This window comes from Cibotium barometz, chromosome 37 (assembly GCF_041138505.1).
Source record: "Cibotium barometz isolate CiBa-2024 chromosome 37, ASM4113850v1, whole genome shotgun sequence".
Lineage (NCBI taxonomy): Eukaryota > Viridiplantae > Streptophyta > Polypodiopsida > Cyatheales > Cibotiaceae > Cibotium > Cibotium barometz.
Genome location: NC_141082.1, coordinates 19,641,907 through 19,650,500, shown reverse-complemented (window position 1 = coordinate 19,650,500; position 8,594 = coordinate 19,641,907). Strand labels below are relative to the sequence as shown.

General features: G+C 41.8%; 1 pseudogene across 1 annotated transcript; it reads left to right on the top strand.

The window, feature by feature from the left end:
• Positions 1–583: 583 nt before the first annotated feature.
• Positions 584–2,893, top strand: LOC147617036 (F-box protein SKIP2 pseudogene; annotated as a pseudogene). The gene has a single exon (XR_015262376.1). The product of XR_015262376.1 is annotated as an F-box protein SKIP2 pseudogene (transcript).
• The last annotated feature ends 5,701 nt before the right edge of the window (positions 2,894–8,594 follow it).

The window sequence follows — 8,594 nt, the reverse complement described above, 5'->3', positions numbered from 1 at the left end:
GGGGGAATTTAAATGTTTCCCTCCACAAATGGTTGTCATGATAAATTGTTGCATGTCTCTTGTCCATCTTCCATAGTTGAGCAAGAGAGGTATTCAATTAAGAGCATATCTCCCTTAAACATACATGGTTGTCATGACATGCGTGCTATTCATCTTCTGTGGAGGTAGTCAGCCAAGAGCATTTCTCGAGACCACGAGCCTTCATTCTATAATGGGAGGTTTAACACATCTAGCCTTGCTTGTCCGTGAAAGGCTAGATGCACTTGTGGATATAGGATGGATGGAAAACCTTGCGTATCCACACACCCCTAAGATAGTTGTGATGAGAAAAGTGACTTTGTTTAGCAAGTTTGACTAGGAAGTTATGGGGAATGTGCATGTGGGGTCCTTATGGGCTCCTGGCTCTTTCTAGATTGTGATGAATGGGTTAAGGAGTACATGCAGGTGGGGTCTTCATGCGAGGAGAAGTTAGGATGCATGTGGGGTCTTTATGGGCTCTGGCCTCCTCCTAGAGAGAGAGAGAGAGAAGAGAAGAGAATTGTCTTTATGTTGTAGAAAACTATGTGTGAGAGAGAGAGAGAGAGAGAGAGAGAGAGAGATGAATGAGCTTGACTACTTAAGGTTGCTAAGGTTAGTGAGATGTGAAATTTGAATAGGATACCCACGCGTAAATGTAGAGGACCTTGACTTACCCTCTTCTTCCTCCCCATTTTTCTTCCTTCCAGCGTACGCACGCCTCAAAGCCTGCCAGCCGCGGAAGAGGTCTTCGTGCAGGTTCTCCTCTTGATTTTCTTTGTCTCTGCATCTCCATCTGTCTAATCAAAGCAAATTTTGATCTTGGGAGCTGTCACAGAAGGTCGATTTGAGATATTGTTGAAGATTTTTAAGGTTTCCTGAGCTATGGGTCAGACAAGTTCCTCCCTCTCTTCTTCAAACCCTGTGCCTCTTCTCCTGCACATCGAGAAAGGCCACAGCGGCACAGACATGCAGGTCAACGTGGAGCAAGATCTGACCGTCGTTTTGCCGGATGAATGCATGGCCTGGATCTTCCAGCGGCTCTCCTCAAAGGACAGGCACAATTGCTCTCTGGTCTGCAAGAGATGGCACACTGTTGAAGCCAACTCTAGAGACCGCCTCACCCTCAAAGCAGAGGCCAACCTTGGAACCCATGTGGTGCCCATCATGTCAAGGTATGAGTTTATCACATGCTTATCACTCAAATGTAACAGAAAAGAGATTAGCATAGATGACAATGCCCTCCTCCTCATAGGCCAGCATTGCAAGCAGCTCTCTAGATTGAAGCTCAAGAGCTGTAAAGCCATCTCTGATGACGGTCTTGGTGAGTTTTCCAAGGTTTGTGGGCTCTTGCTTAAGAAAGTTTCATGTGGTTCATGTGGATTTGGGTCCAAAGGGCTTAATCTCTTGCTCGAAAACTGCCCAAAACTCGAAGATCTCTCTATCAAGAGACTTCGCAAGATCCGCGAAAACCCCGAGTCCATACTGCCTGGCAAAAGCCAGCTGCAGCGCCTCTGTTTGAAGGAGATTATGAGTGCGCATCTCTTTGGAACATTGATTGCAGGCTCCAAGCATATGCACACTCTAGTTCTAGCTCGGAACCCCGGCTTGTGGGATCAGTTCTTTAAATTTATCTCTGAGCATCTATCAGAGCTGGTTGAGCTCCATGTGGATACACTTAATATGGGTGACATGGCCTTAAAAGCCGTTGCAAGCTGCTCCAAGCTGGAAATTCTTCATGTGGCCAAGGTGACCGATTGCACTGACACAGGCTTCTCGGCAATTGCAAATGGGTGCCGGGGTCTCAGGAAGCTGTATTTAGATGATCGGAGAGCTACGCCCATCGGAGACGAGGGCTTGCTTGCCATCGGCAAACACTGCACAAAGATGCAGGAGCTTGTACTTATTGGGGTCAATGTGACAACAAAGAGCCTGGCTGTCATAGCTTCCAACTGCACTGGGCTTGAGAGGATGGCGATCTGCAGCAGTGATGCTGTTGGAGACGGGGAGCTTTCTTGCATTGCAGACAAGTGCATGTCTTTGAAGAAGCTTTGCATCAAGAACTGCCCTATTTCAGATGTTGGGATGGAGGGGTTGGTGAGGGGTTGCCCGAACCTCTCCAAAGTGAAGGTGAAGAGATGCAAAGATATCACAATGGCTTCTGCGATACGGCTGCAGATGAACCGACCATCTTTGATTGTCTCTTTAGATACTCCTGCTGCGATGACACTAGAGGACGAGGAGCTTGTTGAGAGTCCTCAAGGAGGGGATGTGGCCCACACAGCATTCTTCCGCAACAGGACGCCGTTGGGCAAGAGTAGGCTGGTGTTAGCTGCAAGCAATTTCTTGAGAAGGTTTCCCAAGCCAAGTTAATTGTAACATTTTCAGCTTGCTGCAGGTATGGCCTTCATAAACTCATATGAAATCTTGTGGAAAAGGCAATGGCTGCACTACATGCTTTCTCTGCATGGCAATACACAATATTGGTTTGGCTTGATGATGGAGGCTGAGATCATAGTGTTATTGGTCTTTTCAGCAGACTTTTAGCATAGCTTTGTTGGATTTATGGTATGTCTCCAGTCACTTGTAGAATGGGGTTCTTGGGATCAGAGAACCGAGAATCATAGAAACCACTGATGTGATCTCTTGGTTTGGTTTGATGTCCATTTATGCCAGGGCAGAGCTTTTATCTTATGCTTTCTTTTCTTCTTTTCTTCTTTCCGGATGCTGGATTTTTTTCTGTAAGTTGGTGTCTCAAAGGAGATGTTGAGGTGTTTGTAACCTTTATAACGATTATGATGGGGCATTATGCCTCGCCATGCTGTGGCATCTTCATGAAACTGTTACACATGTGGAAATAAAGTATCATGTGCATCAAGTGTTTCTTCCGGAGCTCACTTTTCTTTCACTCTATTATTGTGATTTTACAGCGAGATGTGTTCATGCAGCAGCCATTTTTTTGGTCTGCCTTGGAGAATGCAGGCTATAGCGATGCTTCCAGGAACTGGGAAAAAACATTGAATTCTTTGAATAAGTTGCCTCCTTTTTCTCTCTCTCTCTCTCAGTGTGCACTCTTCACTCTGCTGTGGTGATGGTTACATCACTTGCAAAAGGATTTTTAAAAAGTAAAGGTTTTCCACATTTCATAAACAGAAGTGTCCTCATATTCCTCTTTCTCAGGTTGGCCCTAAATTTCTCTACGTGGGAAATCATTTTTTTTTTCAAATCAATTACAATGGCTTTGCATACACCACTGATAAACCTTGGTTTTCTTCTTCACAGCTTTTTCATACACATTTATGTAAGAAGTTTGAAGCAATGGTGGAGCTTCAAAACTATTCCTAACCTCTTCTCTGAAAATTTGTATTTTGGAGACTTTCTGGCATTTTGTGTTCTATCTGGGACTTTTAAATTGCATCTTCCTCGTTTTATTCACTTTGAAACCTTAACCTCAACTTTTAACCTAGAATTTATCCTTATATCACTATACGGAGACTCTTTCAGCCTTCAAAAGGATAAAAGGCAGGCATATAATGCAACCTTCACTTGTTTTACAAATTGGAGTTATTTACAATGTCGATCGGTTTTGTGGGACAACCCAATTGAAATAAAATAACCAGTAACCTTGAATACAACCCCAAGGAGGCATCCCAAAGGAGTATCTTTTTTGACTGAAACGTAAAAAACATGAGGGCTTTTTTCCCTTATTCATCTCCTAGCTATGACTATGTCCTTGCATGATTTATATCCCCTCTTTGGAATTGTTCAAATGTCTATCTCAACTTGCTGTGACCAAGTCTCCATTTGCACCTAATGCCATATGGCTTATTCAGCTCTTATGCCATTCATGTACTCACCTTTTAATGCCTTGGGCCTCTCCCTTAGTTTCACACTGGTTGCTTTGGCCCTTGGTGAAGCTATTCACCTTTAGGGAATATCATAATGTAAGATATGTAAATAACACCCCCCCCCTAACACACACATACCTGCCCCCCACCTCCCTTCCTCTTTATCTTTTCTCTTAACTTTAAGAAATGTCTACATTTTCGGACACGAAAAGGGTATATTTTTAACTATCTTACCTGTTGATCTCTCCTCAGCCAAAATCCGAGCTCAAACTTCCTTCTTACCTATCCTTCCAGGTGATATTTGAGCTTTGTATGGCGTATCCAAAGCTCTTCTTTTTGGTTCATGTGGAAAACTAGGTGTTCCAACCAATTCAATAGGCTTCATCACCTGCAAGGTTGTCCTCCTTTTGGTAGTTTTGGTTCATAAGAAATTTCACCCGTCTTTCGAACCATTGTGTATGGATCACAATGGGGAGGATATATCTTTGCAGATTTGTGTTTCAAAAAGACTAGGTACCTCCAATAAGACTATATCACCTTTAGGGAACCCTAATTCACATGATTGCTTGCTTCATCTTGAACTCTTCTTATCTTGCCTTGTGCAGGCTGCATGTTTAGTTTCATATTTTCAAGGGACTACCACTGTTGATGCTCTAGGCTGAATTTCATACATCATCATAAGCAAACTAAAGCTTGAAGTTGGTACTGTTGCATGCAAACCATAGTATTGATGCAATTAAACCTCTGTACCTTGCAGTTGGCACTGCTGCATGCAAACCATAGTATTGATGCTGTGTTTTCCCATTCGTATTACGATCCCACATGCACAAAGAACATCCTCAATGATGTGGTTGAACCTTTGTTTTTCCATTCATATGAGGAGGTACTTATATGGAACCTTGTAAAAGAAAACCCTACAAAAGCCATTGTCTAATTCTATATCTGGTTGCTAACAATGCTAGTTGGTAGCCCACAAAGTTTATGTTGACACCCCATATGCTAACTTGGGATTCTTTAAATCTTTCCCCTCTTTGGAATAAGTGGAGCATGCTTGTTAATCGATCAACTATTACACACTCCAAGCTCTGCTAGGTAGTCATATAATCAAATCATCAAATTACTAACAAATAAAGCAATCCACAAACTTCTAGACATTTTGTCACATTTATGTGATTTCTTTGAGAGCTTAATTGCTATGTATTATAGCATCTATCAAGTGTAGTGAGCACTATTCAAACTCCTTGAAATTTTTGACATTGAATTACATAATCTTGGCTTGCTCCTTAAACCAAAACAACCTAGATCCATGACTTGGCATAATCTCAAAACCAAATCAAATGCACCAATGGCTACAGAAAAAGGCTGCAAAAAGAACACAATGTGCAAATGATTGCAGTCTTTCAAAGTTTCACTTGAATATGCCAATCCTGGTTTACAAGTCTCGTTCACCTTCCTATTGTTAATGATGTATAACCATCTAGTGTTGTACACATTTCACCTTAAAGATTCCATTGGTCTCACTAAGAATTGTCACATTAAAGATTCCATTGGTCTCATTGGCCTCTGACATAGTTGTAAAGAATCTTATTCACATTTGTTTGCTAGCTTGTCAAAGGTCCAATATAGATAAACTCTTATCTTAGCATGTGAAAGATCTTGGACAATGGATGGATGTAGAAAGGTGGCGCCAATGTGCGCGTGTATAGCCTCTAATGGTCTTGAAGCTTTTAGTCCATGTGAAGAATCTCCGGGCATTTAAGGTTTAGTTTGCCAACCGCGAGCTAGTGCAGTGGAAAAGTTGAAAGTCGAGGGTCCGAGGTTAAGGGTTTGATACCTCCCTGTGCATGCAAGCGATGGCACGCATGTGTGTTTGTAACCGCCGATGTGCGCGTGTATAGCCTCTAATGGTCTTGAAGTTAGTGCATGTGAAGTTAGTCCATGTGAAGAATCTCCGGGCATTTAAGGTTTAGTTTGCCAAATGCGAGCTAGTACAGTGGAAAAGTTGAAAGTCGAGGGTCCGAGGTTAAGGGTTTGATACCTCCCTTTTCATGCAAGCGGTGGCAGGGCATGGGTGTATGGGTGTTGATGTTGTTCTTTCAAATTTCCAGCTAATTGGGAAGAGAAAAAGGTTTAATTTATTTGGGCGGTTGTTATTGAAGACAGTGGTTGGTGGGCTGTGAAAGACGGGGGTTGGTGAGCTGCCAGGAGACAATGCAGGTATGAATGGAGCTCCTGCAAACTCACGGTTGGCGATCGAGCTACTATGGTGGCTGCCCACGAGGCTTACCGAGAGAGGGTGTTTGTCAGAGAACCCCCCCTCTACTTCGGCCAGCTTCTGGGCTCTGCTCACAACGCGCCGTGGTGCACTTGGCGCCCACCTGCTCACAATGTAGACGAAACGGTGGAAGCTTTTAAGTGGCAAAAACAAAGAAGAGCCCTTCGAGATTATGAACCTTCTCCTCCTCTCTCTATGCCAAATCATTAATGTAGAAGATCTCATGATTTGTTGTCTTCTCTAATACCAATTGTAAGAAATAAGACACAAAGATGGATTAAGGACAGGAGGGTAGCTCCTTAGGATGTGGAATTTAAAATAGATATGGAGGAGATTGAAGAAGAGCTTTAAAGCTAAAGAGAGGATCCATGCAAGGACAAGGATGATGGTAGGAAAGATGGAGGATATACTGATGGTAATCCTAGATTGTAGGAGGTGAAATGAAGATGATGACAACAATGCTTAGCCACCAAGATCCTTGTTTTGGTACATAGGCATCCAAGGAGGAAACCAAATAATCAAAAGCCTAAAGGGGAAGAAAAATAGGATGTCAATTGGACAAGATGAGGAGAAAGAGGGCACGAAGACAGAGTCAATTACATCAATGTGACGCACCAATGAGACCTAGGAAAAATGAAAGAACTCCAAGATTGAGGGGACGACTAACTACAATGCTATCCGGTGATGTGTTAATAAAAATAAAGAAGAGATATCTCTTCACATGTGGGGAAGATGCCTAGCCTAAAGAAAGAATCAAACTTAGTAGCAAGTAAAAAGCTTAAATAACCATGCTAAAATTAAAGCCACACAACCAAGTGACCTAAGGATCAATTGAAGTTTGTCTTTATAAAATTTTAAAGCCAAATCAAGGAGCGATGATGGCCTCATATAAATATACATGCTAGAATACTAACCACTCAACACACCACATACTAATTACATAGCTTGAAAGCTAAGGAAAACTATCAACATGCAAGCTAAGGAAGTGGAAATTTTAGCTTTAGGAAAAAAACATGTCAATGACATTAATGAAAGAGATCTAAGAAAAGGTTCTTGTGCTACACAAACAAGTCCAAGCATAGATGCTTAAATGCTAAAAAGAGTTGGCATAGTTACTAACTTACAAAATAGAGAGCACCTGCATAGTTACTTGAACTTACAATTGAGAGCATTGGCATGGAGAAAGGTTTTTAGTATGACTATATCATGGTATACAAGAGATAGATGACTTAACTTGCAAAACTGAGAGCACCTGCATAGTTACTTGAACTTACAATTGAGAGCATTGGCATGGAGAAAGGTTTTTAGTATGACTATATTATGGTATACAAGATAGATGACTATGAAAAGCTCTTAGAGTGCTAACCAAGGTGATCAAGCACTTGATACATCCATAGAGGTCCATTAGGAGGCTTGGGAGGTCCTCAAAAGGGCCTCCTAAGAAGAAAACTCTTGGATTCATCTGCCAACATGGGAATTTGAAATAGGTTGTTTTGGTCCAAAGAGTAGGCTTGTTTTGATCCAAAGAGTAAGTTGTTTTGGTCCAAAGAGTAGGTTGTTTCAATCCAACGAGTACGCTTTTTTGATCCAAAGAGTAGGTTGTTTTGATCCAAAGAGTAAGTTATTTCGGTCCAAAGAGTAGGCTTGTCATATCTTATATACTAATGACACTTCAATGAAACCATTATTATATTTTTGTTTCAAGAAAGAGACTTCTATTAAGTTAAAAGAATTAATAAAAAATCATGGCTAGAAGCAAAAAATCCACATCACATAGTGTAAGCTAGTTAGGGGTGTGCGATGATGCCAAGAGAGTCCACAATGGGAGTTGAAGAGAAGAAAATCCCATGATCTCACTACCTCATGAGAATGCACTTTTCTTGTGTTAATCTAGAAGGTCCCTGTATATAGGCCCAAGTGACCATAAGGTCATGAATAATGTCTCTCTAAATGGTACAAATGTAATGAGTTGTCATAAATTTGGGTGCCCTCATGCATATAGCCATAGGTAGTGATGTTAGCAATAATCTCCTAGGGGGAATATCTTAAACTGTGCAACTCTACACGTAATCCCTCTTTGAATCATGATGGAGGAGTCATGGTCCTCACCACATGTGGTCCGAAAAAATGAGTGAGCCACAAGATAGATCCCTAAGAAATGTTGATACTTCTCCTGCCTTCTAGCCGATGGAGCTCCATATCCTCTTGGTAACTCTGTAACCTAGAGATAATATTGTATAGTATCAGAGGATTTTGGGCATCTGCACCAAAGCTGGATCTCCAACGGAAGACTCCAATACAAGACCACACCTTGTAGCAATGACTAGAAGAAATGGGATATCTATCTCCTCCTATAAGAGTGCTAAAACCTCTTCGAAATTCACTGGAGTAATCCTAGTGTGGCCCCCAAAGGTTTTGCAGTATTTTAGGAGGATAAAAAGAATGAGTTGTTGGAG